General features: G+C 35.7%; 1 protein-coding gene and 1 long non-coding RNA gene across 5 annotated transcripts in view; one reads left to right on the top strand and one right to left on the bottom strand.

Annotated features, from left to right (window-relative positions):
* The window catches only part of LOC148949319 (retinol dehydrogenase 12-like), a 516,801-nt gene that overhangs the window by 32,061 nt on the left and 461,017 nt on the right, over positions 1-23,723 (top strand). The window lies entirely within an intron of this gene.
* Positions 14,876-19,321, bottom strand: LOC148949321 (uncharacterized). Its single transcript, XR_016142078.1, has 2 exons — positions 19,140-19,321; positions 14,876-15,147 (listed from the first exon to the last, which is right to left on the bottom strand). It is a non-coding gene; the product is annotated as an uncharacterized LOC148949321 (long non-coding RNA).

Genomic DNA, 23,723 nt, shown 5'->3' with positions numbered 1-23,723 from the left:
AAATCAATCAAATGGCAGCAATTTACTCTATCTTGAAAAGCCAGGGAGATAAAAGTGGCATTTTCGCATGCAGGTTTGCTTATAAGGTATTTTTGCTCTAGTATCCAATGGTAAAAAGACAAAATCCAAAGACTGAGGGCAAATCTGTGATTTCCATCACAGCTGAAAAAAAACTTTGGTAAAGGTGCAGTGTAGCTCCCCCGGATAAAAACAGCTTATTTATAAGGGTATATTATTCAATCAATTGGGTTGTAAAGTTGCAAAGATTGCAGCAAACATCCAGTAGAAGCAGAATGCAAACAACACACTTCTTACTGTATATTGAAGTTATATTTGTAGGGCCTCTTCACCCTATACTACAGGGGGAGCTACACTGCACCTTTACCACCATAATAACTTTGGTAAAGGTGCAGTGTAGCTCCCCCTGATAAAAACAGCTTATTTCTAAGGGTATATTATTCAATCAATTGGGTTGTAAAGTTGCACAGATTGCAGCAAACATCCAGTAGAAGCAGAATGCAAACAACACACTTCTCACTGTATATTGCAGTTCTATTTGTAGGGCCTCTGCACCCTATACTACAGGGGGAGCTACACTGCACCTTTACCACCATAATAACTTTGGTAAAGGTGCAGTGTAGCTCCCCTGATAAAAACAGCTTATTTCTAAGGGTATATTATTCAATCAATTGGGTTGTAAAGTTGCACAGATTGCAGCAAACATCCAGTAGAAGCAGAAGGCAAACAACACACTTCTTACTGTATATTGCAGTTCTATTTGTAGGGCCTCTGCACCCTATACTACAGGGTGAGCTACACTGCACCTTTACCACCATAATAACTGTGAGCTATGATGGAATCACCTTCCAAGGCTCTTTTACTAGGCTTTAAAGGTACAAAGAGTACTAGCCTATGTAGATACTGAAACAAAGGAAATGAAAGGAAAACGAACATTATGTAGGTGGCAACCAGTCATAAAACTGGGGTTTCTACCTCCCCCAAAAGCATTTCTTAAACCAGTTTTGCCTATGAAAAGTAGCAAAGAAACTTACCAAGAAAAGTTCTTCCACATTCTTTGTTGATTTTCTCAACAAATGAAGACCAAGCGTTTAGCTTCTTTGCAGAGTCCTTATAGTCCATCTGCTTTTTATCGTACAAAAAAGGACGTTGTTTGACAAAGTCAATTATTTTTTCATCAAGGGAGTCCATTTATCCCACAAAGCTTGAAACTTTTGCGTAACGTAACGTAAAAATAGATCCCGACTCTATTTTCTATGTTCGTTATGCTATGTAAAAAATCCTACGTTACGTCGAACGTAAGATAACATAACGACCAAAACATAACGTAACTTCTTGATGTGAAAGGTTACATAAGACGCATAAGGCAGTGTGAAAGGCATGACGTAGCAATGTGAAAGCACCCTTAAGGTTCCTTCACATTGCTACTTGGAGCACCTTAAAGCACCTTATGCTTTCAAATTTTTCACAGAATTACCAAATACTGAACGTAAAAACAAAAATGGTGGTTAGTATAATATTTTATTTATACAATACTCATGTGCATGCGGCTAGAATGGTTTTGGGACAAGAATACCATCTTAATATCGGATTTAAAATGAAGTATCAATAAGAACCTTATTAATAAATGGGTGTTTTATGCCACTTTGGGTGAAAATCATATATTTGATGTGACTTAGGTAGGGGTGTGGTCCGTATTCCTTAAGTGAGTGACAGACCACACACGGCCTAAAATAACGAGTTTAATCACGAATCATTAAAGAATAGAATCAGGATTGTTACTGACTTAAGTTGCTTAGAAATTGAAAATAATTGAGTGCAAACTCTTGATTTTCAACAAAATCGCATATCTAAGACAACCGGTCAAAATTTTGAGGATAATGTCTTCTTCCAAATTTTGAGTATAAATTTTTTAAAGTCAAATATTCTAAGTGAGTCCGGGGGAAGTTCCACATGCTTTTTCTCTTATACGGGCTGCAGCGGTAGCTAGCAAGCTAAAACAGACAGCGGTTAAACGGAGGCAAGATTAGTGACAAAGAAACTAGAGGCCAAGGAACTTCAGGGTTTGACAGAGGCAGCGAAATTCTAGATTTTAACATTAATAGAGGAAGGCCATACTTTTAGTAGTGAAAATGGTCAAGGTTAAGCAGAAACAGCGAAAGGATAGATTTTAAAATTGACAGAGCAAGGCCATATTTTAATAGCCGAAAAAGGAGATCGGATGAACAGAGGCTCTATTAGCAACAAAAAGACTAGAGGTTAAGGGTGGTCAGGGTATAGCAGAGGCAGTACAAGGCTAATACATTAAGAATGGGAGGGGATCGCCATTTATGAATAGAGGAAGGACAACAGAAGAACGAAGGAAGCGTTAATTACCCTGAGAATACAAGTACAACAACAACAACAGCAACCGTACAAGAAAATCAAAATATATTTTCTTGATTATTATCGCTTCTAATCAGTAGTTGTACCAAACCTATCCTGCTCAAGTCATCCTCAGGGCTATACTGTGGTGTTTATCCTTCCCATAGTATAGTGCAGACGGTTTGATATCATCTATTTTCCCTTCTTATTTTAGTTTTATATTTGTGCTTAAAGCTTTTTCCAATAGGCAATGTTCAGAAGTCCTCCAAAAAAAAAACGTCCCCCCAGATCCCAAATCAAATTCCATAGTGAAAGATACCCATCATGGCTGGTCAAGCACATTATCTGAAAGTTCTAATGATGGCTCCGATTCGGAGAATAGGACAATGATAACTGTAGGTCCTAATGCAACCATAAATGATGATAATGGGTTTCAAGAGGTCCTCTCTAGAAGCTTCAAAAAAAGGAAAAAAATCTCCCCAATTAAAAGCATTTCCCCTCTCCCTGCCCAAGATCCTCCCTCCAAAACTTAGGAATTTACCTTAAAATTAATCCCACTACTCCCTTTGAAATATAAATGATCACTGCAATAAGAGTTGCAATTTTTTAAATTGCTAAAATCAATGTTCTCACTTAACATTAACCGTGATGGATCTCTGCTTATAGCTGTAGAAGATCAGAAATCTGCAGATACAATAATTAACCTTAAATCCCTTCTGAATATCCCAATTATTGCATCTAATTGGAACCCAAAACACTCACCAACAAAAATTGTAGTTTACAATGTTCCCCCAGAGATATCTACTCAGGAGTTAAAAGAAGGCCTCTCAGATAGGGCTGGAAACACAATCCCAGTTGAGGATGTTACCCAACTTGGAAAACCTAACTCTACTGGCCTAAAAACTAGTAGATCCTTTTTATTCACACTTAAGGATAAAATTGATATCCCAGAAAAATTATTCCTATTTGGGCAAATCAAACCACACAAGGAATACAAACCTAAGCCTATTCAGTGTCAGAAGTGTTTCAATCTGGGACACACGACAAACAAATGCAATGAAATTCTCCAAGAGTGTAGTAATTGTAAATCTTTCCATCCTAAAGAGCTGACAACTTGCAAAAACACCCAGCCTACATGCATCAATTGCAAAGGTCCACATGAATCTACAAATAAATCATTATGCCCTGCATACAAGAAAAGAGCTCTAACACTCCAAATATCAACAGAGAAGGCCATCCCATACCCCTTTGCAGCAATGGAAGCAAATGCTGCCCAACAATACCAAATAAAGCCTATAATGAAACCAACCAAAACCCCCAAGTCAAATGCCCCCAATGCATCAAGCACCCCATATAAAACAACATCTTCTAAGCCCCCTAGCTCAAATCCCTATCAGAAGGAATCACCAAGCCAGCAAGCCTTGTTTTCCGGTGAAATGAGGCCAGCCTGGCCCTCCCTCCCAAGAAGAAACAAACCAGAAACACTACCTGGAATCAATCCCTTAACCAACAAACAGGATGCACTACCAAAAATGCAATCCCCAAATATATGCTTATTCATTCTAAACTCTAACGCAGTTCAGGCCATGAACTTACATCAACTACAGAAAATAAAAATTATTGCAGAATTGGCAAAAATCTACATCCCAGATGATATGCTCATTCAAGCAAAAAAAGATCTTGCTTTACTTTTAACAAAGCTGAACATTGATACACAGTCATATGAAGAATAAATCAACAACACAACATTTATCAATACTCCAATGGAATGTAAGATCACTCACAGAAGATAAGCTAAATGAACTAATATCATTTATGAATAATAATTCCATTAATATTGCTTGCCTCCAGGAAACTCATTTAACCCAAAATCAACAAATTAAGTCTCTGGGATACACTATCCTGAGAAAGGATAGATCTTCAGAGAGAAAAGGAGGTGGTGTAGCTTTATTAGTTAATAATAATATAAAATTTTGTGGCATCAATTTTCCAGATTTTGAAAATGATGTTGATGTAATTGGTATAAGTGTTTGGCTGAATAATTTAAAAACCTACATAATAAGCTTTTATAACCCTAATGGCCAAACTTCAGATGCCAAGGATTTCTTTAATTATATAAATAATTCTAATATGATAAAAAACATCATTATTTGTGGTGATTTCAATGCCCACAGCCTTTTGTGGGGGAATAAACCAGCAAATAAAGCTGGTAAATTTATTGAGCATATGATTTCAAATAATAATGAATTAGCTGTTGCTACCCCTCCAAACCTAAATACATATTTTAACCCCAAAAGTGCCAAATTCTCCACAATTGACCTACAAATTGTGTCTTTGAATTTTTTGAACAAAATTTACATAAATAAAATTGATAGTCTGTGTACAGACCACTTTGCTATAGTTTGCTCCCTAAATGAACCTGCTGAAACTTCTTCTCATACTTCCAAATATATCAAAACTAAAGCAAATTGGTCTATTTTCCAAAATAAGCTAAATGATGAAATTACAAGTTTCACCCAAAGTTCATGCATTTCTAACACAACAGTTGACACACATGCTGAAGCCTTGACATCTTTACTAATAAATACAGCTAATCATGCTATCCCCAGGATAACACCTAAGAAAACATTCCCTAAACAAATTCCTAAAGCATGGTGGACAAATGAGTGCCTAAATAAATGGAAGATAAAAAAGGCAGCTAGGACAGAATTCATAAAAAAACCAACACCTACTACATATTAAAAATAATTACAAGCAGAATCTAATCTAAAAAGGACTATAATAGATGCCAAATATAAATACTGGAATAATTTTGCAAATAATCTCTCCAGAGAAACGCATGAGCCAATTATACATAAAGTCATAAGCCACATATGTGGGAAAAAGACTTTTCCCAACCCATTCCTGTATGAGCTTCTACATAATAATACCCATTATGACAATGATATTGAAAAGGCTAACCTATTTGCAACTCTTTTTGTTAATAAGCTAACATCAAACAATCAAAGCAATCTGTCCACAATTCCTATGAACCCTAGTTACCAACCACGCCCAGGATCCGAGTACATAACTAATCCATTTTCAATCCAGGAATTGAATAATGCAATACATCATATTAGGTCCAAACCTAGCAGCAGCTATGACAATATACACCCTACCTGGATAAAGAATCTCACACCTTCATACAAACAAGAACTGCTAAATTGTTATAATCACGCTTGGGCATCGTCTAGGTTCCCCAATATATGGAAATGTTCGTCCCTCCTACCAATCCTACAGAAAAATAAACCACACGCTAACCCTGAGTCTTATAGGCCCATAATGATTACACCTGTGATGGGGAAAATAATGGAGAAAATGATTTATCACAGACTCCTCTGGTTTGTTGAGAAAAATAACATGATCCCACACACTCAAACTGGATTCAGGAAATACCACTCCTCAACAGATGCTTTCATTTTGCTAACAAATGCAATAAATGAATCTTTCTCAAAAAATAATATCCTAGTGGCAGCTTTCCTTGATTTTGAAGGAGCATATGACAATGTGAACCACCAAATCCTTTTAAATAAACTTGCAAACCTTGGAGTACCTCCCAAGCTAGTATCCTTTATTAAATCCTTCATAGAAGTGCGAAGTTTCATTGTTTGTGTTGGTTCAGCCTCTTCACCCCAAAAGACAATAACCAAAGGCCTACCTCAGGGAGCAGTCCTCAGTTGCCTCCTATTTGCCCTGTATCTCTGGGACATGAACCTACCCCACACGAATCTACAATATGCTGATGATCTGTTGCTATGGTCATCTGGCAACACCTTTCAGATAGCACAGTCAAATCTGCAAAAGTCACTTTTCCAGTTTGAAAAATTCTCTCAACATCCAGATTTACCCATTGCACCCACCAAGTCAAAAATAATCCAATTTCACAGGAAGAGAAACCATGTTAATGCAAAACTAACTCTAAATAAAACAACTATTCCAGAAGATAATAATATTAATTACCTAGGTCTCATGCTTGACCAAAAACTTAATTTCCACCTCCACATTTCAAACACAATAAAAAAATGTTATAGAAAAGCAAATATACTAAAAAGACTTCTTTCCACACCCTGGGGTTGTAAGGAGAAAACCTTACTCCAGTTTTATAAATCACATATAAGACCCCATATTGACTATGGGCTCCTTGTCTATGGTGCATGTGCAAAGACCCAGATGCAAAAAATTGAAACAACACAAAATGATATAATACGTCTCATATTTGGTCTTAGGAAACCCACAAGCACCAAGTTTCTGCTTATGGAGAGTGGATTAACAACAATAAGGGAGAGACGTAGCTTTCTCTTGATAAAACATCTTACAAAAATTGAATCAAATAGCTCACACACATTACATAATTGGTTAAGAAATCCAGCCATGTATAGAGGTATTGCAGATGAGTATGCCAATATTCAAAAGAAGTTCCCTGTACCAGCAAAGTCTAGTGCACCTACTGTCCCCCACTCCCCTCCATGGAATTGGTCATGTCCCATAATAACTACTGAATTTTCAAAATGGAATAAAGATTTAACCCCCATTGCTTTTGTTCAGAAAAAATTTGCAGAACTTAATACAATTACCTATAAAAATCACTTCCAAATATTTGTTGATGGGTCAAAAATGAATGAGAAGGTTGCAAGTGGTGTTTTCCTTCCTCACCTGAAAATTGCAATGGGCGAGAGATTATTTAATAATTTATCTATAATGTCTGCTGAGTTAAATGCCATAATCATGGCATTAGAACACCTTAAGCAAAACCAATCTTTGATTGAAAATTCGAATAATATTATCATTTATTCCGACTCTTTATCAAGCCTTGAGTTGCTGGCCTCAGCTCCTCAATATAAGTTGGACATTGACACTTATCATTGTCTCAGTATTATTGATAATCTTGCTTCAAGTGGCATAAAAACTTACTTTCAGTACATTCCTAGCCACTCTGGCATAAGTGGTAATCATCAGGTTGATGAAATAGCAAAAAATGCTATAAATATTGACCAGCCAAGTGGGAGACCAATCCCAATTAGAGGTATTTACCGATGGAGGCTATCAGATATTAATTTTAATAAGATTAATCCTATCCTTTCCCCCTTTCCCAATAAGTATCTTTCTAAAATTTATCATAGAATTCGTTCTGGAACAAATGGACTAAATTTCCTTGCATTCTCATATAAGCTTTCTAATTCAAGTGGTTCAATTCCCCTGTCCCCTCTTTGCAGGCATTGTAATATGAATAATGAAACAATTGACCATTGCCTATTTGAATGTAATATGCTGACGTCTGCACAACATACCTTGCTTTCTAAACTGTTAAAATACTTCAAACACCACAAATTCCCACTATCAGCCAAGAGCCTAGCCAACTATACCTGCACACAGAGTATAGAAATCGACATCTATCATCTTATATTTGAACTCCTAGAGTCAAAAGATCTGCTGAAAGATATCTGAATATATCTAATAAATATGAGGCAATCAAGCCAGTAGCTCTGTAGCCCACAGAGTGAAGCAAAAGGAAAAGGGCTAAATATTGTTACTGAAAAGCCCGCCTGCTGTTAAATAGAAGAAGAAGAACAAGTGATTTCACAGTTACTAAGGATCAATCATTGCTGAAATTGAGCATCTACAAAAGTGACTTGGATTCACTTTGAAAAAGCTCAATCACTGCAACAGAAGAATTGAGAATATTTCTGCTGTTGCATAAATCATGGCAGTATTGTCGCGAGTATGAAATCACGTCAGTATGAAATAACATTATGCCAGTATGACGTCATGGCCACGCAACAAAAATGACGTGGTTTTCGATATATAAGAAGCGATTCCCCATGAAGAATCTAATTCAAAATGTCAAACGTTATTAAACATATATTAGTGAAAGGGCAAATAGATTATCAAAAGGCAGAAGAGCAATTTCTGCTTCACAGTTCTAATAATTTGAAAGAAGCCGATAATATAAAAAGCATTGTAGAGGTTACAAACACTACGTTAACCAAGAAGTTCCGTGAAAAGGAATTAGAATTCCATGATAAATATGGGTCTTCAAATTCAAATGCAAGATCCATTATGGCCTTCCATGGAACAAAAAGCCTTGAAGCTATAGACTCAATTCTTGAGGCTAATTTTGAGGAACGCTTTATTAAGAGAACAAGATTTGGATTTGGGCACTACTTTGCAAGTAACCCAACAATTGCCTTAAAATATGCTGGAAATACAAAAAGGGTCTTATTCTGTAAACTTTTACCTGGGAAGTCTTTAAGAAGAAAGGTAAATGAAGACGAAAAAAACCAATATCCGGCAATTTCGACTCTGTGATCGTCGAAGATGAGGAAGAACATGCAGGTGAGATATATGCTATTCCAAACAACTTGCAAATTCTTCCCAAATACATTATAGAATTTGAATAGATACCACTTTGTTCAAACAGTGGTATGATGATTGGTCATCTGAAAAGTGCAAATAATCTAGTAAAAAGGAAGCAATGAAAAAAGATTAGTATGACAGGAAGGAGAAAGAAAAGAAGAATCTGATCAAGAAAAAAATTTAAAAGTGGCAGTGGAAGGCCGTATTTTAACAGAAGAAGGGCATTTCCCCCTAACAGAAATAGAGGCAGTTCGTATAATGGGAGTAGAAGTAGAGGAGTTCCAGACTTTAAAAGAGGCATAGAAATTCGTGATTTTAATAGAGATAGAGCAAGGTCCAACTTTGAGAGAAGAACGTCTAACTTTAACAGAAGCAGAGGAACACCAAAATTTAACCGAGGCCGAGAAAGGTTAGAGTTTAGTAAAAGTAGTGAAAAAAAAATATTTTTAAGTGGCAGTGGAGGGCCATATTTTAACAGAGGAAGAGGGTAACAACTAGCCATGTGATTTACGGAAGTAGTGCAAGTCACCCTCATAGTAATACTGAACTGAAGCAAGATTCCCATGACTCCAAAGCTAATAATTTCGTAAACAGAGGTAGAAGAAATAGAGAATTCAACAGAGAAAGAGCTAGTAGTTATAGTAAGAACTCAGGTAAGGATAACGAGGGAGAGAGACGGGGCTACAATAGAGAACCACCGATACAAAAAATTTCCTTGTCAGAGGCAGAGGAACTACAGTTTTCAACAGAGGTGAAGGAAGTTAAAATTTTCACGCAAGAGGAAGCAGCTATAACAGAATCAAGGAGGAATAATTCAGGAATCCTGACTATGGAGACATTTTCATCAAATTCTGCTTTAGGCAACCCTTTTTAGGATACAATATTGGAAACAAACAAAATTATGAATAGTCTGTGTTGCCAATCCTTAGTTTTTCAAGTATTTAAATTTAATTTATTGTAATATAGTTGTTAAAAAGAAAATAAATTTTTAGATAAGAAAAGTAATATTTATAACATTTTATCATATATATATATATATATATATATATATATATATATATATATATATATATATATATATATATATGCCCCTGTGTTTCTTAATATGCCCCTGTGTTCGACTATGATCTTACCTCACTGTCGTTGAGAAATTCTCGAACTCTGAAAAAAATCAGGAAAAACAATTAAAAAGGCACAAAATGCACTTAAATTAGTACCTTCAGCATGGGACTGTTTTTTATTATAGTCAAAATTTGGAAGATCAATACTGTTAATATACTGTTGCAGTCGCTTCATTAATTTTTTTCATTTTCATCACTTTTACAAGCTGTTTCCCGAGTTTTTGCTTCAAACGATATACAAAAGAGTATCGACCGTGGTGATTGAAGTCAACAAAAACAAGTATTTCTAACCTAAGAAATAGTATTTATACACCTTAGCTATAAAAACCCAGGCTATATATTACGGGATACAGGCGATAATTTGAATGACGTTGCTAAGGCTTTCTCAGGCTTTTTTAATTTGAAAGTTTTGAGAATTTGCAATCTACATTTCGTAGCCCTTCTATAGCTAAAGTGTTGCTAAACACAACGTTTTTATGCTAAGCTTACGGTCAATTGGTAAATGAGGATATCCACAGATGAAGTTGGGAGGTGGAAGGAAGGGAGGTGGCTTCCTTCCACTCGAAGGAAGGGAGGTGGCTTCCTTCCACTCGAAGGAAGGGAGGTGGCTTTTTCGTGTCTGGAACTGGAAACACCCTGGCTTGCAGAAAAGTGGTAGGCAGAGGATTGCACTAGATTTCTCCCTAGAAAAGGAGGCACTATGGAAAACACATCACTGGAAGAGCTAGAATCACTGGCCTACGATCGTGCGTCTGGTAAGGCACCTGTTACTTCCTTAGTGGGTGAAGAAACTTTTTATAATTTAATTTCTGATCGCAGGGGGCGGGCCATGGTTGAAGTTGCTTTCACGTAGCTTTTTTCTAGCCAAAGATTCAAATTTGACCTAGAGAAATGTATTTTCTAAAATTTAATTTAAAAAGTTAGCTTACGTCTCCGGAAAAAAAATCGGTAAAATTTCCCCCTGAAAATTTCACCCCTGGAAACCCCCCTCCTCATGTAAAATTAATCCCCGTACAAAGCTCAGAAAAGTCAAAAATAGCCAGCCACCCATCCCAAATCATAGGTTTCTGACAACACACGCCTATGAGAGACTAATACCCATCCCTCCCAAGACACTTTTCAGCCATTTCTTGTTATAAATTAACAAAAGGGCCAAAATTTAATTCAAACAGTTAGCTTACGTCTCCTGAAAAAAAAACGGTAAAATTTCCCCCTGAAAATTTCACCCCTGGAAACCCCCCTCCTCATGTAAAATTAATCACCGTACAAAGCTCAGAAAAGTCAAAAATAGCAAGCCACCCATCCCAAATCATAGGTTTCGGAAAACACACGCCTATGAGAGACTAATACCCATCTCTCCCGAAACACTTTTCAGCCATTTCTTGTTAAAAATTAACAAAAGGGCTAAAATTTAATTTAAAAGTTAGCTTACGTCTCCGGAAAAAAATCGGTAAAATTTCCCCCTGAAAATTTCACCCCTGGAAACCCTCCTCCTCATGTAAAATTAATCCCCGTACAAAGCTCAGAAAAGTCAAAAATAGAAAGCCACCCATCCCAAATCATAGGTTTCAGACAACAAACGCCTATGAGAGACTAAAACCCATCCCCCGCCAAAAAAAAACACTTTTCAGCCATTTCTTGTTAAAATTTTTTATTTCAAGTCATTCACACGGGTTTTTCGCTAGCAACTCGGCCCACAGTACAGCACTATAAGTACTCTAAGAGATCATTCTGCCATCACCCCACCACTTATGAATTATACGGAACACATCAAAGAAGTAAAGCTATCCGTTATTACAATTCTTTTCTTGGCATCTACATCCCTCTTAGTATCAACTTCTTCGTATAGTGTAACGTTAAACTATTTTAAATTGACAACGCTATTCAAACACCACTTATGTATTATACAGTACACATCGAAGAAGTAAAGCTAGGTCAAGTCATATTTTGTTCCGGCGTTCCATCATCAGATATGCTGGTTCAATTACACATGCACTGGACCAGCCAATGATCACTTAGATTGCTATGTTCCATGGCAAGGGGCTATCTTAACTGATAACCCTCAATTCGCAAATCCCATTACCCCTTTTTGCAAATGTCAATCAAACAATTCTGATTGTAGCGTCCAATTTTTTAATAACAAACTACTCTTGAGTTCCACTCCAATCCGCAAATCCCTTACCCCTTCTTGCAAATGTCAATCAATCAATTCTGATTGCAACATCCAATTTTTTAATAACAAACAACTCTCGAGTTAAGGCAATCTTCCAAATAACATGCGTGGCCACTCTATACCGTGCCAGCTTTTTAAAATGTCTACGTCAAACGAGAAATTCTTGTGCAATTCATATCAATAACAAAAACCTTGCCAGCTTATTAAAATCTCCACGCGTATGGTTGTTACCATGCCAGCCTTTTTTCACAATGTCCATGTCTGAATATAGTGTCAAAGGCGTGGGTTTTCCATGTATTTTTTCATGTACCGTTCATATTGTATACACTATTATCTTGTCCCGTTTCATGTGCCGGTCGCGGCTTTATATAACTTACTACTTTCAGCGCAGTTGATTTCCAGATAGAAAATATGTTTTTGAGGAGTACACTCCCCCAGAGCCCTCAGGACAAGGGCTTTAAGTTATGCCCTGAGGGCATATAAGGTTTTTAAAGAAGGCTATGTCGTACAAACTTCAAAAAAAGCTCATTCGATTGGAAATTCAAAGGGCTAGTGCCCTTTTTAATAGTCGAAAGTGATTGGAGGGCAACCAGCCTCCCCCCACTCCCCGCCTGCCCCCAACAACATCCCATCAAAAGTGTAAGTTAGCCCTTTTTTAAGAGTAGTTGATTTACTGATAGAAAACATATTTTTGAGGAGGACATTCCCCCACAACCCTCTGGGCAAGGATTATAAGTTATGTCCTGGGGGCATATAAGGTTTTTTATTGAAATCTTTGTCGTAGAAATTTGAAAAAGGGCTCATTCGATTTGAAATTCAAAGGGCTAGTACCCTTTTTAATAGTCGAAAGTGATTTGAAGGCAACTAACCCCCCTCTCACGCCCACCTTTTCCCCAGAACCTCCCCCACAACCCTCAGTGCAAGGATTATAAGTTATGCCCTGGGGGCATATAAGGTTTGTATTAAAATCTATGTCGTAGAAACTTTGAAAAGGGCTTGTTCGATTTGAAATTCAAAAGGGTAGTATCCTTTTTAATAGTCGAAAGTGATTTGAGGGCAACTAACCCCCCCCCCCTCTCATGCCCACCTTTTCCCCAAACACATCCAGTAAAATTTTTTAGATAACCATTTTATTCAACGTAGTTGAAAGTTTTGGAAATTAGGTCTTTAAGGATGACAACTCCTACCCCCACAGCCTCAGGGCAAGGGTCGTAAGTTATGCCCTTTGGGCATATAAAGTTTTTATTGAAAGCGTTGTCATAGAAACTTCAAAAGGTCTCATTAAATTGGAACTTGAAAGGGCTATTTCCTTTTTTAATAGTTGATAGTGATTGGAGAAAGACTAACGCCCCTCTCACGCACACCATTTTCCCAAACACATACAATAAAATTTTTTAGATATCCATTTTGTTCAACGTAGTTGAGAGTTCTAGAAATTAGGTCTTTTATGATGATAACCCCCTCAGAGCCCTCAGTGCAAGGGTGGTAAGTTATGCCCTGGGGGCATTAAAGATTATATAGAAAGTTGTTAAGGAAATTTCAAAAAGGGCTCATTTGATTGGAAATTGAAATTGACCTTTTTAATAGTCAAAAGTGAGTGGAGAGTAATTAACCCCCCTCTTACGCCCACCACTTCCCAAAAACATTCAATCAAAGTTTAGATAGACATTTTGTTCAACATAGTTGAAAGCTCTGGAAATTATGTATTTAAGGATGACAAACCCCGGAGAGCCCCAAGGGCAAAGGTTGTAGTTTATGCCCTGGGGGCATATAAGATTTTATAGATAGAGTTGTTGTAAAACTTCAAAAGGGGCTCATTAAATTCGAAATTGAGAGGACTAGTGCACTTTGTAATAGTCGAAAGTGATTAGACGTAACTAACCTCCCTCTCAGGCCTACCATTCCTCCAAACACATCCAATCAAAATTTTCAGATAGTCATTTTGTTCAACGTAGTAGAAAGTTATGGACCTTAGGTCTGTGAGAATGATCAGAGGGTAAGGGTTGTAATTTATGCCCTGGGGCATATAAGGTGTTTATAGAAAGCGTTGTCTATTCCAAAAGTGCTCATTTAATTGGAAATCAAAAGTCCTAGTGCCCTTTTTAATAGTCGAAAGTGATTGGAAGGCTTGACAGTTTTATAGTGACGATCGATGTGGGTATAATGTATTATTTTTTGTTGTTGTTGTTGTTGTTTAGACCAGGGCACTTCGTATCGAAGGAGTTGTCGTGGGAACTTCGAAAAGGGCTCATTCGATTGAAAATAGAAAGGGCTGATGCCCGTTTTAATAGTCGAAAGTGATTTGAGGGCAACTAGTCCCCCTTCCACTCCCACCCTCCAATTTGCTCATTATATTTAATGAGCAAATTGTCATGATTAACTAGATGGTATTTATACTTCCTAGACGCTAGAGAAATAAATAGGAAATTAGATTTCGACGAAAAAAAAAACGAATTATAATAAGTGACACAGGTGGGATCTGATATTCCGAATACATTGAAATGTTTGTTTTTCAAATCTGGAAACAGTTTAACTATAGAGAATCAATTTTACGTCTGAAGTCAATTTAACACGAACTAAAACTAGTTTAGGGGTGGGGAGTAGATTTTCTCAACTGTTTCATAAAAAAATTTCAAAGGCAGAGTATTAGAGCAGGTGAGTCCGTCCTAGATACTTCCCCTCAGGTTCTTTTTTGATACTTCTTTTTTGTGGGTATGGGGGGGGGGGTAACAAAAAAAGTTAAATGACAAATTGAATAAGGAGTGCCGTCCCCCGGCCTGAGTGAGAGACTGAGACTGCACAAAAATGTTCTTACCCTTTTCAGATTCCCATGTGCTGTTTTCGGGTCAGTAGTGCAAAGCCCAAGTTTACAATGAAGATACATCAGTCCCAAGTCTGCATAGTCAGGACTCATTTTGAAAGAGAACCATCTGGACCCTCCAGTGTGTGACCTTGGATGCATGCGGACCGAGAGGTGTGAAGGGCAGGTGTTTCTGATGAGTGTAGTCTTGGGGGCCGCTTTATTTTCATAGGAATTCGCTATCCAGCAATTTTATTTTACGATTTGAATGTATGGTACTGCAAAGAAAGTAAATTAACAATTAGTACCGCTGAAATAAATCTTTAAATTATTGTTATTGTTTTATGTAACTGGAACCACTTTCAAACTCTACAATTACCGAAGTTTATTATGTACTTTAAGGTAGGCAACAGATGCACATATAATCCTTATTTCTTTTCCTTCAAGCATCATATTGACCTGATTAAAATTAAAGTCTCCAGGAGTCTTGGAATCCTTAGAAATCTTAAACACATATTTCCAGGGTCGATTCTTAGAATCTTGTTCTACAGCCTAGTTCAGTCTTATGTTTCATATTGTTCTGTTATTTGAATGTCAACTTTTCCCTCGTCTCCGATGCTACTCTCAAAACTTTATGATAAAGCAAGGACTCTTATTAAGGAAACTAACCGATCTTCACTTAAACTCTTACTTGATTTGAAATCTCTCTCTTTTCTTTTTTGTACTTCTTTCATCTTTTCACAGCTGCACGGCCATCTTCCTGCTGCTGTATGTAATAATATATCTTTTGTTTCTGATCAATCGACTTGCCATCTCCGCACTTCCAGCAATTTACAGATTCTTCATACTCCATCAGTGAGGTCTGATTTCAACCCTCTGACAACTTGCAACAGGATTTGGAACACGCTCTCTGTGTCTGCACGAAGTGGCCACTCGTTTGGTATGTCCAAAAATTATGTTAGGGATTTTCTAGCTAGTAATTAAGTTTTTTTTTATGATGATCATTGTATCTTATGATTTTTTTTATCTTATGATTTCTCTTTTGTTGAGTCTCTTAAAGGTGTGAATGTATGATGTTGAAAATGTTTTTGTTTTTTATTTATTTGTTTCAGTTTTGTTTCTCCCCTGTTTTTTAATGGCCATAGAGCCTTACGGAGGAGTTTATATTGAAGTGTATTTTGTTGAGTTTATTGATTGAATAAAATTGATTGATTGATTGATTGATTTCTTCATTTTTATACCGTTTATTCGAATCATAATTCTCTTTTTCTTTTAATGTTCATTTTATGACCTGGGTGGTTGTTAAGCAGTTTTTTACCCACATTACTTTATCAAAAGATCTTTTTTTGTGTATTTTTTTACACCAAAAGAATCATTCATCATATATAATTAGTTTAAAAAAGGAAAATATTTCACAATCATAAATACAATTACAGGTTCCCAGAATAGACCATATCCATTATACTTTTTGAAGTAGTAAGGATCAACATTAAAACTTAAAACGAACAGAAATTATTCCGTATATGAAAGGGGCTGTCCCCACCTCAACGCCTCGCTCTTTTCGCTAAAGTTTTTCATTGTTTAAAAAAATTAAGTTGTGAGACAGAGTCCAACTTCCGCGTAGCTTTTGGTGGGTTAGACTAAACTTGATGAAACATAAATTTTGAAATCAGCATAAAAATATGATTCCTTTGATGTATCTATTGGTATCATAATTCCGTTTTTGAGAGTTTCGGTTACTATTGAGCCGGGTCGCTCCTTACTTATAGTCCGTTACAGCGAACTGTTTGATTGGGCGACAATATTTCATATCTTATAAAATTTTACAATTTGATCTATAACTGAAGAGAATTGAGCAGTTAAAAAGTTACAGCTAATTACACGTTAGGTTTATCTATTTACTTATTTTATTTAGTTTATTTGCTTTAGCTCTGTTTTTATTTAGATTTAGTATTTAGTTATATTTACTTGGTCTATTTATCTAGGTTTATTTACAGTAATATTACTGCAAAATTACAGAACTGTTCTAAAGTATAGAAACGATATTGTGGTTCCAGACCAAAAACCAAAAAAATTTTTATTAAATAAAAGTTAAAAAGCTTTTTTAAACTATTTGAAATTATTAGATGATGCGGCTGTCGATTTTCCAGACCAACTATCAGAAAAATGTTTCACAAAGAATCGACCAAAAAGCTTGTTCCACTTATTTGAAATTATTAGGCAATTGGCTCAACACTTTTTCATACCAAATGCCAAAAAAATTGAATAAAAATTGTCTGCAATTATTGAATACCGTTAAGAATGAGCCCGACACAGAGACTTCCAAAGAGCTCGTGTTCCTTAATTCTTAAAGAAATAAATAAATAAATCGCAGCTAGCCATTGGAAAATATAACATATCTGACAGAGTATTAGATTCCTTTTCAAAATTCCTACAAAATCTTTGTGCTATTGTGATTATAGAAGTATAAAGCTAGGTGGCCACAGAAAGCGAATTCGCTGACGCTAGGCGAATTCATCGTCAGGCGAATATTTTCAGCTTCGCACGTCCAAAATTCGCAGTTCGCACCTTTCAATTCCGAGTCGAATTGCAACTATAAACTGCCGACTATAAATTGCAACTATATAATTTCAAAGACCACACTACTTTTCATGACGATAAATAAAAGTTCAAATAGGGATAAAATCCTTTTAGTAGACAGTGCTTCACAAACAGTAATAGAAATTCACAAAAATACCAGATATTTCGGTCACATATGCAGTGACCGTCATCAGTATTTCGGTCACTGCATATATGACCGAAATATCTGGTATTTTTTGTGAATTTTTATCACTGTTTGTGAAACACTGTCTATTAAAAGGATTTTATCCCTATTTGAAGTTTTATTTAAATTGCAACTATAACCACTGTCAAATGATTTTCTTATTTTTTTTATTCTGATATCACTAAAAAAAGCTAAAAAGGTAAGGCACCAAAAAGCTTAAAAAGGCGTATTTTTCTCTCAAATGTTTAGTTGTCTTATGACATCAACACATTCTTAATGTTTGAATTTTTACGGACGAAAAAAGTTGTCAAATTTAAATAATTAGTTTTGGCTGTCCGCTTTCCCGGTTCAACGTGTCAACACTGATGAAAATGTGATATTCCCCTAAAAATTCAATAGTTTGAAATAATCTAAATTAAGATCTTAGAAAATCAGAAGTTTTTAGGCAAAAATACACCTAAAATGGGTACACGATGCAAAAAAAAAAATTTTGATTTCCTTGGTACATCAAGCCTAATCAGCCAATGTGAAATTCTTATGAAACTGTTATCTGTTTTTCCATTTTCTAGTAAAACAGATAGATGAGTATGATCTGAGGTGAGGTGAGTATGAATAGTTCTATTCAGCTTGAAAATTAGTCGAATAAATTTGGAGATGAACTTTCATTTCGTTGGCCAATTAGGGCCTCGTCTAAGCAAAGCTAGCATGATTAAAACCACATTTCTAAATGTTGAAATACAAACAAGATTTAGATGTTTACACTGTTGAATAATATCTTTTTTCAATTTAGTGCTCTGACAGCAATTCAATTGCAATTTATGTAATTCCAGAACAATCCTATTCACGTAATAGTAAGTTCTACGGGAATTCTATAGTTTCGAATTCGGAAACGAGAATGTTATGTTCAAGTTTGAAAACAAGAATGAAGTAAAAAAAAATTTTATTGATGTATCAGCATAGATTAATAGATACAAAATGCATTAAATTAGTTCACCATGGGGAGGGCCTAGCCCGCACCCAAAATATTTGTGATTGTTTTCTAATAATTTCGTATTATTTTTATAATTTTTTTTTGCTATTTCAACAAATTCCTCCCCCTCCACCCAAAAAATTCACTTCCTATGTTGGTATCTGGTATGAAATTCCGCTGATAAAACCAGATACGTGAAATCGGTTTGATGTTTTTTTTTATTTCCTATGTTTACCCATAATTGCAAGGAGGAGGGGGAGTTTAGCAAAGTGAATATCATGTAGTGACTTTAACGAATTCAAATATTCAAAGTCGATTTGGAGGCCCTATTTCTCATACCCAGTTCGTTTCAGATGGCACCACTATTCAAATCGCCTGATATTGGTTCGTTTCATGATACCCGGTTCGTTTCATAAAGGGCGACAGTTTTTTTTTTTTTTTTTAAGAGTACAAATAAAAACGCTGCCAAAGCTAGATTAGCTTCGATGTCTTAATTAAAATTTTTATTGGTTGCGAGTTTTATAAATTTGACTTACCACCATCAACCCAAGTCTTGACATGTAGTGTTTCATCATAGCCTACTTCTAGGCCAAATGATGAGCCTTCCGCATTCTTCTGATTGTTGACTATTAGTGTACTCTTCAAAGGTACTTTCATGTCCTTGTCACGATAAATTTCCATGTGATAAAGCTCCATTTGTGCTGGAACATCCTCAGATGGATCCTAGAAAAAAAAAATTGACCGCTAAGTGATTAAACTCAATTCAGTTTAGTTTACCTTACCTTAGACTTTAGATCCTCCTGTGCCTCCAGAAGCACCCAGAGCATCGAAGAAGAGATGCCAGTCGTCCCTCAAATAGAATGCTGCAATAACATCTTCCCAATGGGGTTGTATGGACGTAATCGCGTTGAAAAGGTCCCTCTGGTATGTTCGGCGTAGTGTGTTCTTTGGTCTTCCCCCTCGCCGCGTTCCCGTTGATTGCCGTTCATTGGAGGATGCATTTTGGTATTCGGTCATCTTTTATTCGTACAACATGTCCCAACTATTTCCATCTTCGGCTCCTCATCTTGTCGATGACTAGAGGTTGCCCAGTAATTTGGCGTATTGTCTGGTTAAAAACGTGTTGTGTCCAGTATATTATGTTTAAGAGGTAATTACTTGGCAAAAAAAAAACAACAAAAAACAACTGTCGTCCCAATCCAGCAATTGAGACAAATGTGCACTTGAACGAAGCTTTTACTTACCCATCTATCCAACTACCTAGGACCAAACAGTATACCCGAACCGTCAACCAAATAGAAATGTCCAAATCCATGCAAAGTCGTCATCAATAAATGTAAGTCGTTGTAAATTTACCAGCAAAAGCACCTTAAATCTAGCAAAATATTTCCAAGTAGAACCTTCCATTTAGGGCTCATCAGAAGAAATGCCACCTGCCTTAACGGGTTTTGAGGCTTTACATTCTTTACCCGGCACGGTGGAGCCTCTACCATAAGATCTATATGGTAACCCTATGTCAGGTAAAACTTGTGAAATACATGCATACTAGTCCAGCTATTAAAAATTACATACAAAAAGTGTTTCAATGTTTCCATAATAAAATCCCAGAGGTCACTGAAAGAGACCATTCTGGAACAAATGAAGACATGTCCAGATGTATCTTTCATTGGTATCTGGAACCAATTACCAATTTAAAGATCCTCAAGCTTGTTTGAAAACCCCTACAAACTCAAACTTCCAAAAAAGAAACGCGCAAGAGAAATTATATTAAAATATCATTCAGTATTTCTTTATAATTTTTTGTATATTTACTTAAAAGTTCATGATACATGAAACTAAATTTTTTGAATTGCCAACTAATTTTTTTGGCAGAAAAACCTCTTAAGATCAGTTTTTCGCTCAGCTTTTTACATATATTTTTAAAATCTGTGTAATTACTGCATATTTTTGCATACCTAAATAAATTACCTCGTATTAACGAAGAAATGAGGAAATTAAAGAGAATTATCATTTCATTTCTTCATTTAAGAAAATTAATATAATCAGAAATGTTTAGTAAGCCAAAAATATAATAAAAATCTTAAGCTACGTTAAAATTATATTTCTAATTCTTTTCTTGCATAGCCTTTTACCAATTTTGCCACAAAAATTGTTTTTTTTTTTGGGGGGGGGATAGAAAGTTTTTTCATACAAGAGCACTAAAACTAAAATTTACCATCTCGTAATTTTGGCCATATGTCATTTATGTTTTAAGAAATGACGGAAAGAGGCAGAAAAAGTTCAAGATGAGGGATGGTAAGGTAGGGTAGGGATTAAGGTGAGTAAGGTAAGTAAGAAGGTGGGAAATAATCCATAGTTCGCTCCTTCGATATCTTATTTCGGTATTTTAACTAAATTAGTTTTAATTGCAATTGAAAGAAAAACCTTCCGAATAATATATTAAATACGCCAAGTTTTTTAAGTAGCTTTACATTGGCAGATAAACTTTAGGAGGGGGGGGGGGCTCAAAATAAAAGTATCAAATTTTTTTAGCTTGAAAATAAGCTACAAAGAATTTTATAGATACTTACCATTATATTATCATCCGACTCTTGTATGAAGGACCCTAGGGGCAGCATTGGATTATATTTACAGTCTTGTGGCACTGCAATTTCTGTCACTGAATGGCCAGTCATGAGTGAGGCTGCCGGACTATCTTCATTATCAAACCCGGAACCTTCAAAATCTTCATCATCGCTGACAAAATTTGAGGCAACCTTTACATAGCTCTGCAAAAAATCTCAAATTTGACTTCTTGCATTGTAATGTAATCTACAAACGAAACTGTTTAAGTAGACTTATCCCGTATCCCAAATATCTAAGGGATAATTAACGAACCATAAGGATACTCAAATCCTATATAACGAGCCTCGGCTGCTACGTGCACACCTTGTATAATAGGAAAGCAAACGTGTTCAGGATACAAGAAAAGTCGCTTTGGTTGTACACCTTTTAGAGTGGCATGCAGTAAGGCCATCTTTTTTAGGCAAGAAAGCATTAAGATTTTTGTTCTTTTTGAGGCATGCGATTTTTTAACAGGTCCGCAGTTGCAACTTATTCCGAAGGAACAAAGTACCTCCATCATTGGTTTAATTGATATCAGTTCTTTCTTTTCATGGAGCCAGAATTATGACATTGCTTAGTTTTACTTTTAGAAAATCATCGAAATTTGCTTAAAAACAGGAAAGTTTTCCTTTTTTCGTGAGTAAGAATAAATAAATTTATTGCACTTCATAAATGTAAAAATACAACACATATGGAGTAATAAAGAAATCAAAGGAACCTGAAACGAACAACTTCAAATATACATAAAGAAAACCAAACAAAGAAGAACTGTTAACTGTTTAACTGTTAACTGTTTATTTGGTTTTATAGTTAGTTCATGTTAGGAGTTGATAATATATAATGTTAAATTTGACTCATTGATAAATCAAAGTGAGTTGTATCCCTACGATTGTTATTGATTTTCCCCCTGGTATGATTGTGAAGTGAGTATGTGAAGTTAACATCATTCATAATCCATACCAGAGGGTTTGCCCCCCTCTTAAAATATATATTTATATATAAGGTATTGGTGGCACAGACCGTGCGCCGTGGGCTAAATGTTGTGGCACTTACTCCCCACAGGTGGTACACTGGTCGTACCCATCCTGATCATAGGCAAGCCCACAGCACAATTCAGCGAAGGCAGAACTCATAGAATCCATGGCGCGTCGGAGTTTGTGTGACACCGTGGGCCACGTTACTTATACTAGTAATATCTGGACTGAAACTGGTACCACTAGACTACGAATACTGTTGCCAGCGTTGGCACAAGATTACAAATACTGGTGGCAGATTAGTCCACGAGAGACCGTGGATCGCGATACCATATACTACTACCATAAGTGGTTGCACTGGTGGCACTGTGCTACTGACACAGGTGGCGTTAGAGTATTACTTTTTAATTTTTATTTTATTATTTAAAAATAACAAAAAACATAAACCCCCCACATATAGTAAATATCTTAAAATTGGGTAAAAAACAAAAAAAAACAAAACAAAAAAAACATTTTCTCATCATAACAAAAAAGAGAAAGAAAAAAAAAAACCTGGTTAAAGAAAAAAACAAAAAACATAACAAACATAAAGAAAACAAACGCTGGAAAAGTGAGGCACGGAAGGCTATCCCAACATGGGTAACAAATATAAAAAAAAAAAATAATAATAATAATAAAAAAATTTCTATTCCACCATCACAGGTCAATACATAATTTTAATATTTTCTTCCTTAGAACTGATATTTGCCGAAATGATGCCTCAATTTGAATTCTATCTTTCAGCCTATATTTATTTGAAATAAATGGTATTTGGTATCTAATTGAAAATCTAGATCTTTCACAATTAACAAAGGGAATTCGATATGTTCCAGAACACCTAAGAGCCGAAGGAGGGGGCAGAATCAACAGAGAATTTCCATAAAAATAACTACTAGGATCTTGTATTTTAAAATGCCATATTGATATATTAAGTTCTCTTATATGTTTCAGATCTAATAAATTCAAGAAAAGAAATAATGTTTCATTTTCCGATGCATCTCTAAGTTTTGATGGACGATGTAAAAAATTTCCAAGTATTCTCACTGCTTCATTTTGAAGGATCTGTAGGGGCTTTATATGCGTCCAAAAAGTATTTAAATAAATAATTGTGCAATAATTTAAATAAGGAGAAATCAAATAATGATAAATTATTTTTAAAATTGAAAATGGAAAAACATGTTGCAAACGATACATATACACAATATTTTGCGAAAGTTTCACACTGAAATGATAAATATGAGTTTGAAATGACAAAAGGGGATCAATAAAAACTCCTAAATAACGATATGATTGAACTCTACGTATTTTATGCTCACCAACTTGAAGCTCCTGACATGACATTTTCTTAGTAGCACGTTTTGAATGAACAAAAACCATAAATTCAGTCTTCTTAAAATTCGGTACTAAATAATTAGAAACAAACCATCGATTAACTGAACTAACAGTGTTAAACAAATTTTGAATCAATGTAGATGAATCCTTCGCTTTAACAGAAACATTTAA

Source organism: Artemia sp. Qi Xiang Cuo, chromosome 8 (assembly GCF_049724085.1).
Source record: "Artemia sp. Qi Xiang Cuo chromosome 8, ASM4972408v1, whole genome shotgun sequence".
NCBI lineage: Eukaryota > Metazoa > Arthropoda > Branchiopoda > Anostraca > Artemiidae > Artemia > Artemia sp. Qi Xiang Cuo.
Note: the sequence above shows the minus strand (reverse complement) of the source record. Positions and strands in the feature narration are given on the sequence as shown.